An 11,472-nucleotide genomic window follows, 5' to 3' on the forward strand; every position below is an offset into this window, starting at 1 on the left:
GTCCGTGGCCCAGTTTGGAGACATGTGCATATGGAACAGGAGACCTTTTGCACAATGAAAGCAGTGTGTCACAGCTGGATAATTTACGATAACATTGAAGGACTTAAAATAGTTTATTCTGGCCCTGGCCGGTTGGCTCAGTGGTAGAGCATTGGCCTGGTTTGTGGAGATTCCTGTTTTTGATTCCCAGCTAGGGCACACAGGAGAAGCACCCATCTGCTTCTCTGCCCTTCTCTCTCCTTTCTCTCTCTCTCTCTCTCTCTTCTCCTCCTGCAGCCAAGGCTTCATTGGAACAACGTTGACCCGGGTGCTGAGGATGGCTTCATGGCCTCCCCCTCAGTGGCTAGAATGGCTCCTGTTGCAACCGAACAATGCCCCAGATGGGCAGAGCATCGCCCCCTGGTGGGCATGGTGGGTGGATCCTGGTCGGGTGCATGTGAGAGTCTGCCTGTCTGCCTCCCCACTTCTCATATCAGAAAAATACACACACACACACACACACAAAAAAAAAAAAAATAGGAAAAAAAAACAGTTTATTCTGCAAACATCATGGCTTCCTGTATCTTCAGTTCATCTTAATCTGTTTTAGTGCCCGGCCTCTCTCAAAAATCTCTTTTGAATGCAGAGTTATTCATTTTAGAGAATAGCTGTAAGAGGAAAGAAGAATAAAACAAAATTAGCAGTTGATCAAGAGTCCTTCAGGCTGCCACCCTTTCCATTAACAAGTTGGTGTGATGGCAGTGCAGCGCTGGCTGTTCCCGGCACATTATGATAGAATCTCCCTGACAGAGAGTAAAACGAAATGAAACGAAAACTTGATCTGAGAGAGGGCAGCCTGCCTCCCTATTAGCATTTTAATGTAATGGGGCCGGTGTGGTGTCTTAGGCTCAGGTCCCTGAAAGGCTTTCTCATTTAAGCGTCCCTTCGCCCTATCAAGTCAGTGAGCTTTTTATCCAGATGTGTTGAGTTTTTACTTTATTTTTATCTTATTTTTAAAAATTGCCTCCGCTTTCCTATTGGCGAATGGAAGGTGTTTTATCAGACATCATTTTTCAGCAGAAATCTAAGGCTGCTTCTTGATGACACATTGTAAGTCTTCATCAAGACTACAGTATGCAGTTACAGAAAACAAAACAAAACAAAAAACCTGTAAGAGTGCCTTTGTTCAAGTGGTTTCCTGCAAAAGAAATGGGTCAATTATTATTGTTATAATTATTATTATCGCTTTAAATTATCCTCTGCCTTACACAGGAATAAAATAAGGAAAAAGATTTTTCTTTTAATTTTAAGGAGATCAATTTATTATTAATTGGAGTCACCACATTAATTCTGAAACATTGGGTTAAAGGGGGTGGAGGTGGTCATTAGCTCTCCAAATGGACGTTTTTGTTCCCCGTGGATGGGAATGCTGCTGAGACTTTTTCTTTTTAATTCATTCTAGTTCTGTTAAGACCCTTGTTTCTTTTCCCCAAAGGGCTTCCCAGACCTGGACTTTGTGACCTGGTTTAAGAACCAGAGAGTTAGATTATTCTTCTGAAATTGTAACTCAAACATTATCTTTGGAGGTTTTGTTGATCAGTTATTAACCTGAAGCAAACTACATGAGTCATTTTGACCCCCATAAGGATGACAGTAGCTTTCATAATGGTTATTTCAAATTCTTTCTTTCCTTCCTTTCTTTCTTCCTTCCTCCCTCCCTCCCTCCCTTTCTTCCTTTTCCTTTTCCTTCCTTCCTTCCTTCCTTCCTTCCTTCCTTCCTTCCTTCCTTCCTTCCTTCCTTCCTTCCTTCCTTCCTTCCCCTTTCTTCCCTTTCTTCCTTTCTTCCTTTCTTTCTTCCTTTCAATTTGCTCCCCTCTCAGCAAAGACTCAGAATTCTTTCTATACCTGGATGTCTGGAAGGAAAGGAGAATCTGAAAATTTGAGAACAAAAATAAATACATAAAGGCCTATTTTTATTACTATCACTTTTATCAAAAGGGGAAAGTCTTACTTTTTGAATTTCTTAAGTAGCCACCCAACAGATCTGACTCGCTCTTTTTCTTTTTCTTTTCTTTTTTAAATTTTATTTCCTGACACACTGTGTTAAAACTTCCCTTGACAGAATCACTTCTCATGTGGATATTCCCAACCAAAGAGTCTTTTCACATCAAAGTTACACTTTGAAGCTTTCTAGCAAAGTAGCAGCTGGCCCAGCTATGACAGCGGCAGTAATTTATTTGCGTCGTTCTATTGGAGAAAAAAAAAGTTTCATCCTTATTTAAATAGCAGTTTTAAAGCCTAATTAACTAAATTGATAGCTTTGTGTACATAAATTGCCATAACAGAAGAAGGGAATGTGCAAGACAGGCTGTGGAGAGAGGGGGCTGCCTGCCCTTGTCGAAGAAGGCTTCTCTATTGAGCGCGTCTGTGTGAGCCCTGTGTGTGCCGGGGCCTTTCGGTCGGGTTATCATTTTTTAAACGAGGGAGGCGATCTGTATGGAAACAACATCTTTAAATGCTTAGATGCTAATCTAGCCGCAGCCGTCAGGAGGATGAGACCTGTTCATTACTCAGAGATTTATTACTGTGATGCCTTTATATATAAGGTACACACACTAATGCCTTTGAAAATTAGGATTCTATAAAATAAAATAATGAAAAAAGAGCCTCACCCCATCGGCCCAGAGATCAGCGGAGAAGGGGAGGTGGGTATCATAACTTTGCTAAAGTGTTTTCCTTGCCCTGTGAATGTCTGCGTATCTGGTATGTCTTATGAAACTCAAATCGCAGCTTATTTGTTCACGAAACACAGCCATGTACAAACGTATTTCGCATATATGTTACTTCCCCAAATATAGTCAGTATTACACTACTAAATATACTGTTTGTATAGCAGTTATAATACAGTGCTATTTTCCTTTCTCTAAGAGTTATTTAATATATACCAGTAATTATGCATTTATTTGTAAGGTTATATAAAATGCTTATGTATCTGTGTATGTATGTATGTATGCATTTATTTATTATTAGGGTGAACCAACTGAAATTTCTAGTATTTAGCTGCATTTGACCTAAAGAAATGATCATTCTATGTGATTCAGTGTACTGTATATGAAAGTGAATATAATTATATTTGATATATATTCATTCAAAGTAAAACCTGGGATAGTTTTTCTAATGATTTTTTTTTCTTTGACCATGAATTGGATGAAAGCTATGGATATCTCCTTTGAAAAACTCAGAGTGGTTTAAAACTTTGCGTGCAATTTGATAGTGTTTACAGCTTTCTGAAGAGCACCATGTAATTAATGTACTACCTCTTAATCTTCCCCCAGTGCACGAAGTTATAAAGGGGGGTGGACACCAGAGGACCAAATGGTGGCCAAAGGGACAGTTGATGTTGTAAGGACAGACTACAGGCCGAGCGCTCACAACGTTTTCTAAATGACCACTTTGGGGAGAAAAACTACAGTCTAAGGCCATTAGTGTTGATTCTCTGGATAGTAAATGGTCCCCGCGTTAGCCTCCTGTGACTTCTTCCTTTGTGAGGCCTGGCTTTGCAGCGTGCAAGGCAGGCAAGAGCAATTGCTCTCTCAGACCCCGACACTGTGGACCTTGGACTGAATTTCATCTCTGTCCTCCTCCACCAATTTTTTTCTCCCAGTGTGTTATCTGGTCCCGAAACCATTTCCTTGGTAATCAGAGGAAACAGTGGGCTTGAACCTAAGTAACAGACTCTAGGAAAAGCCGAGGAGAAACTGGTAAGTTCCCAAGATACAAATCTTCGTCTGGAGCAGGGGTAGTCAACCTTTTTATACCTACCGCCCACTTTTGTGTCTGTTAGTAGTAAAATTTTCTAACCGCCCACCGCTTCCACAGTAATGGTGATTTATAAAGTAGGGAAGTAACTTTACTTTTTAAAATTTATAAAGCAGAGTTACAGCAAGTTAAAGCATATAATAATAATAATTACTTACCAAGTACTTTATGTCGGATTTTCGCTATTTGGCAGAATAAATCTTTATAAAACAACTTACTACAGTTAAATCTATCTTTTGATTTATACTTTGGTTGCTCCACTACAGCCCACCATGAAAGCCAGAATGCCCACTAGGGGGCGGTAGGGACCAGGTTGACCACCACTGGTCTGGAGGGTGAGTTTAGAAGCAGCCTTTACAGACCACCTATCTCCACTCACCTCTTTGAAATGCATGGTGACAACACACTGATCTCGCTGGGGTTAATGACTGACTGATTAACAACAGAGAGCACATTTGCAGGCAAATGAGCTGTAATAATTGTTCCGGGAAGTCTTTTTGAAGCAAATATTTTCAATAGGCTTATGAGGGCTCTTGGAGTGACTTCTTCCCTCAGCTCAGACAAACCTCTCCCCATTTCTAACCTTTTGTGCTTTCTTCCAGGATGGTGGAAAAGTCCACCACACTTATCCCAAATAACCTAAAAAGCAGTGCTGGCTCATTCCATCTAAAGCACTTCGGCTCATTGGTAACTGAAGGAGCTGCTTTGATTCAAAGTCCGGGTTTGCTACTTTAAGGACCAACAGTTTGAACTGAAAACCCAGGACGACTCCACGTGCCTGTTTTCCTGTGCTTTAGAAAATGACTTTGATACTTTTCGCAAAACAGTGAAAGCGACAGTACTATATTATTTTTGTCTGTAGGTATCCAGTACATGGAGTATTTTAAAAAGGAGTATATTTCGACTTTCTTTTGACCAGTGTACCATTTTGATAACTAAAGCAATAATCCCTTGGGGTCCTGAAACCTCATCAAATTTGGATTGCTCCCCCTCGTCCTCCTAAGAATGACCACTTTGGCTCTATGCAAATGACAATGTGACAGTGGCCTTCAAAATTAAGCCTGTGTCAAAATCATCCTATAACGATCTAAAAGAAAAACAAACAAACAAACAGGAATTTCAGGCCTCACTCCCAGAGTTTCTACTTGAACAGGCCTGGAGTAGGACCCCACCATGTGCATTTTTAACAAGTAAAAGTGGTTCAGGTGATGCTGGTTCTAGACCCTTGCTTTGTGAACATTGTTCTAGATAAATGGTCAACACTGGATGCCTATGGAGGCAGAGAGATGCTCACAGCTGGTACCCTCCTGCCCCTGAACTCACCCATGGACATGAACAGAATCCACTGCTCAGGGGAGGAACAACCAGCATATCACCTTGCCATTCTTGTTATGTTCTATGGCTTTCTGTTTTTCTTTTTATTCTAATTTCCATCATTTGCTTAGTCAACGTGCATTTATTGACAACTTCCGGGTCCCAGACTTTACGCTCAGGTCCTGAACGTACAGGGACTACAGTCTGATTAAGGATGTCACAAAAAGCCCTGCCATCACGGGGAAGAAGGGCGATGCATTAAGACAAATAGGGTCATTACAGCGCCAGGAGGATGGGTGCAGAGATCACAGTCACTCATCCACATACTGTTTCTGTCCCATTTTTCTTCTTTCCCTTTCGAAACGCCTTACGTTTATTTTAGAGGGGTTTGGAGGTGATCGTGTATCATTATCACAGATGTTAAAACCAATACATTTTGTCATGCATAGAAGGTAAAGAAAATAAAGAAAAACATCTCCAATTGAACAAGTCCATTCAATTCTAGCTAGACATTTTTACCTGTGGAAGTGTCTGTTTCTGAGGTCTCTTGGTGGAAAAAAAAGGGGAAAAGAACAAATTCCAGAGAGATATTAAGGATATTCTAGCAATGGACGAAGATGTTCCCTTTGATGTTGTTGGAGTTGTTAAAAAAAATTAGAAATGGGAGGCTTTCTCATTATGTAATTCATGGTTATTTGTTGCTATGCCAAACATGCTATCTATAATGATATTGGGATCACTAGGATGATTTGTCTCCTGTTTTCAGGAAAATAAAATAAATCTCAGCGAGAAAGAGCAGGAAAGTTCAAGAAAAATGAGATTGACAGACTAGAGTAATAGTCTTTACCCACTAACTGAGCCTGAAACAGCCAGGGTGGAGGAGAGGGTGTATCAAAATGTAGTGTGCTGGACCAGACGACGGACTGTTAGTATGACCTGTGCCTTCTTTATTGAGTCACCTCAGGTCAGCTGCATTGCCCCACCTGGAAAGGATACACTTTTAAATCTCTCCCCCTCTTTTATTGAGATATAATTGACATAGAACAACCCAGCATTATATTAGTTTAAGATATATATTGAAAAAAAAGATTACCCCATTCATTTTAGTTAATGTCCATCACCTCACATAGGTATACATTTTTTTCTTGTGTTGGGAACTTTCAAGATCTACTTTCTTAACAACTTTCAAATATATATTTTAGCATTGTTAACAATAGTCACCACGCTGTACATTATTACATTCCACGACATATTCATCTTATTGTTTTAAGTTTGTACCTTTTGATCACCTTCAGCCATTTCAACCATTCTTTAGCCCTCCTGACAACCACCAATCCGTTCTCCATTTCTGAGGGTTTTTTAAGATTCTACATATAAGTTTATATCACCTACTATAACGCCCTCAATAATATTCTTATATATAATGTGCTATTTATCCATTCATCCACTGAATGACACTTAGATCATTTCCAACTCTTCACTATTGTAAATAAATATCGTTGTATATTTAAAATCTCATGTTCTTAATGCAAAACAATAGCCATGATCCAACAAGTATTGTAAAAGGTGATTTTGTTTCCATAAATATTTGTCTGACTACCTCATGAAAGTGCAGTGATAGCAGTCATATTGGAGGTCACATTTTATTATAATGACTTTTATGCGATCCCTGCTCCTGATGTAGGAATTGGAAAATATAGTATCATATCAGAAAGTACCAATGGATTGCAACTATCACCCAGACAAGACAGAAAAGTGAAGTAATTAACTTTATTTTCTTGGCTCTGAGTTGGTGAGCACCTGTGGCGACTCCTTTCCCGTCTCGATGAAAATCGTGAGTATACATACAGAAAGCAATTTGACATCAATATGGGAAGGGTAATTGCTGACAAATAATTCTACATCACTCCCCCTGGAACACCACTGCATATAACATAAATCCATTTCTGTGGGGCTGAAATAGTACCCACAATTCTAAGGAGAAAGAGAAAAGAAGAAGGAACGAAACTTATTTTTACACTATTTTTTTTTCTAACTTTGGCATACATCGTCTCAATTTATTTTTAAACTCATTTAACAAATAATAAAACTTGGTCCCAGAGAGTAACGTAATTTAGACAGGTCACCTTTTTAATTGATGGCATGACCACTATTAAAAACCAATTCTGATTGTCAGTCCCTGCTCAGTAATAACTTGTCACAATAAAAGTAGTATAAATGATAAAAATAACAACACTAATGGATAACATTTATTGAGCGCTCATTATGAGTCAACTCTTTTACATGAATGATCTTATTTAATCCTCACAACAACCTATAAATCAAGAATTATTAGTCTCCTAATTTTGCAGATGAGAAAACGCAGCTCAGGCAATTGAAATGATTTCCCTGAGGTTATAGAACTAATAAATGGCGGTGCTGGGACAACACACAGGCTCATCATAACTATGTGAACTCTGGGGTTCTTGTGTCTCTATTCTCCAGCCATCTCAGAAGTATCTTACAAGGATGTTTAATTCCCGAAGACAGACATTGTTACAGAACAAATATCAGCTGTTAATATTCACCTGCACCTCTGGGAACAGAAACTCTCAAGTTCTCTCTGAATCACTTGGGATGTTGTCATCTGTTCCCACCTCCCAGGTTACATATCCACAGAGGCATTAACTCCTCTCATTAAGTGAATTTCCAGTCGGGGGTTAATAAGACGCTGTCATGCTTTGTGCGTCATTTGCATATAGGCCTTTCACTTCCTGATCCCAAAGCAAACAGCCTCACATATTCCTAGCCTACTTGGGAGGAATATGGCCTTCTATTCCCCACATTCCTTTCTGGGAAGTCAGTCTAAAAAGGTGGGTTTTGCATTGCTTGTCTATCATACTCTGCCCAAAACACTCACCAGCCCTACAAATCCTGACTTTTCCTCAGTTCCAACAACATCTACTTGCAACTTACAGCGATTGTACTGCTTTCTCTTTTAAATATAATTTTTAAGTAATCAAGTACTAAATGAGAATATGATTTTTGTATAAAAATAGACATAAGGTTAACAGCCTTATAATCCCTTTCTTCCAAACATAATCAGTGTTTTATGCTGGTGTGTGTGTGTGTGTGTGTGTGTGTATGTGTGTGTGTTTTTCCTGGGCCATTTTCTATTTCTTTACATGAATCTATGCATCCATAGAAAACATTTAGTATTTTCTGTTTTCATGTAGATTATATCATAAAATATATAATATCTCTAAAAGTTGTATATCTTTTCCTATTTTAAGTGATTTAAGGAATTTTTCTTATATGTAGTTTTTAATTCTTTTAACTGCTGTCTGACCTTCTCTAATTTGGATATGCTATAAGCTTGCCTATGAGCAGATGAGTATCTGGGCTGACCAGAATTCTTTGCTATTATGAACAAGGTTGCAGTGCGTCTTCTTGTCTTACACATCCTTATTAATTACCTCCTTGTCCACATATGCATCTTTCCCTATGAGCAACGTAGAAGAGGGCACTTCAGAATCATAGGGCTTGCAGGTTTCAAATTTGAATAGCTAGTGTCTGATTGGACAGCTAGTGTCTGATTGTTTCTCTGATTGGTTTTCCAATCTATACTCCCCCTAGCCACATACAAGAGGGCCTCTTTCCACTACCCTCAGCAGCACATTATATTTTTAAAATGTCTTCTACATTCTTGTGATTCTTCTGGAAGCATGTGGGGAGGGAGGAGTCATACAAGATTCAATATACTGGCGTTGACCTAAATGCCTGTATTAGGACTGTGCGTTGGAAAGGGTGAGGCTTGTTTGGCCTGAAACGTAACCTTTTTTCACTTCATCATTAAGCAAATTCCAGGATCTCCACCTCAGTTGCCACTTTATAGCCTGTCTCATTTATCTCTGCTCCCTCTAACACTAGCACCCATGGTAAAATAATAATAATAATAATAATAATAATAATTTCCAGGAGTAGGGAGCTCTGACCACATGATGCAGTTGCAATTCCAGAGACAGCATTCTCCACTGCAAAGATGGAGATATACTGTTTTTTCCTCATATTTAAAAAATAACTTTTTTTTCTTTTCCTGGGAATACAATAAAAATGAGTTGTGCACACCCCCCCCCAAAAAAAAAACACACCCTCCTTTGTCCCCAAACCCTAAGCATCTCCAAAGGAATTAATGACCAGCTGAGGTTAATGAGTCCCCGCTTGGCTTTGGGCCATCAACTCTCCCAGCTGGCCATTAATCCCCTAGAAATACCTCACGCCTTGGTAGTTACTCCTTAATTATGGAAGGCATTAAGGATCAGGCGAGAGTCCTAAGTGAAATGAAAAGGCTATTTTTCACTGACGCTCAGCGTGGGACACTTTAAGTCCAGGTGGCACCGGGCAACACAGCCACCCTGTGTTGAAACCAACTGCTTCCAAGGAGGAGTCATCCATCTCTATTTTTTCCTCTGATCATACACATTCCGGGAGGCTGTTCCAGGCTACCCTTGGTCTGGGACCAAACAAATAACTTGTGTCCAGTGAATCCTTGATGAAACTGTCTGAGGACCAATACTTGAGACTCATTCAAGGCAGAGGTAACTAGATCTTCATGACTCGGAAGCACGTGGTTGTGTGTCTGGTTTCATACTTTTAAGGGAGTTTCAGATTTCCTCCATCCATCCATCTGTTTATCCCTACTTACCAGTGTCTAAAATTAATCTTTCAATTATTTTCTTGGGTCAGCACAAGAGATTTTTAAATAGATTACTAGATTTTTGTTGTTGTTGTTCCCTCTGTGCCCTAATTATAATTATTTATTTTTTATTTAGCTGATGAGGTTGAAGGCGGTACCAACTATACTGCTCTATTAACCAAAGTAGCAATACTTTCTATCAATTGTTTATATGGGGGTTTTAGTGTCTGCAAATTTGGCACCATCTTAGATGAAAATACTAAGTTTACTGTTCAAATGCAGGCTTTAAGAAGTTCGACTGACACGCGTTAACACTTGGGTCTGAATGAAGTCAGTGCCAAATCCAGTCTAAAAGAGAGTGTTTTGGCCCTGGCCAGGTGGCTCAGCAGTAAAGCGTCGGCCTGGCGTGCGGGGGACCCGGGTTCGATTCCCGGCCAGGGCACATAGGAGAAGCGCCCATTTGCTTCTCCACTCCCCCCTCCTTCCTCTCTGTCTCTCTCTTCCCCTCCCGCAGCCAAGGCTCCATTGGAGCAAAGATGGCCCGGGCGCTGGGGATGGCTCCTTGGCCTCTGCCCCAGGCGCTAGAGTGGCTCTGGTCACGGCAGAGCGTCGCCCCCTGGTGGGCGTGCCGGGTGGATCACGGTCGGGCGAATGCGGGAGTCTGTCTGACTGTCTCTCCCCGTTTCCAGCTTCAGAAAAATACAAAAAAAAAAAAAAAAAAGAGAGAGAGAGAGTGTTTTGAATGAGAAGATCTAGAGACATAACTCTTTATCTTGGGTCCACAGTTGTACCAGAACCTTGGCGGCATGTGTTTGGTGCGCATGCGTGCGAGTGTTCAGTGGGCGCGGTGCTGGGAGAGCAGTCATGTGAGCTTGCGGCAGTACTGGGGAGAGTGAGAGTTGAGAGAGCTGCTTAAATAAAGCTCAGAGCCAATTCTGCCTACGTCCACATTTAATTTCAGGGCCACTGTCGTTGAAACATGCCCCCTTATTTTTTTCTATGTAAAAATAACATTAGATTTACACACGGTTAATAGTGTGTCATACAATAAACCAACCTCTAAAAATAAATGAACTGCCAAGAGCGGTAGTTTACGAGAGCCTTTTAGAGGACTTTAGAGACAGAGAACTTGGGTCTGAATCCTGATACTGTCTCTTAATGACATATGACTCTGGGCAACTGCTTTAACTCCCTGGGGGAAAAAAAGTCATATCCCCACCCACCCTCACTTCATGCAGTTCGGGGCTGAGATGGACAAAACAATGCCTGTAAATAAGTATGTATAATTCTTCACAGTCAGTGCCTAATACATGATATAGTGTATAGATAGATATAATTGAATATATTTAATGAAAAATAACAATCACATTAAAGTGACATCTTGGAGTCATCTTTGACTTTGCCTTCGGTTTGCCCTCTGAACTGAATCTGTCATAAAATCTACCCTGGGTGTCTGTGCATCTGTGTCTTTGCTGCCCCTGCTTCCGCCAATGTCACTTCTCAAATAAATCATTCCCTCCTCCATTTGGACCATTTAACAACCTGGTCCAAGCTTGTCTCGCTCATTTCTATCCCACTGTTACTCAGCCTTCAGTGATCGTTGGGGCTGCCTGGGTCTCTCTTCAAAGCTTTCGTCCAAATGCTGGGGTGGAGTTTTGTCACACACTAGGAAGAATCCAAATTCT

This window comes from Saccopteryx bilineata, chromosome 4 (assembly GCF_036850765.1).
Source record: "Saccopteryx bilineata isolate mSacBil1 chromosome 4, mSacBil1_pri_phased_curated, whole genome shotgun sequence".
In the NCBI taxonomy this organism is placed as follows: Eukaryota; Metazoa; Chordata; class Mammalia; order Chiroptera; family Emballonuridae; genus Saccopteryx; species Saccopteryx bilineata.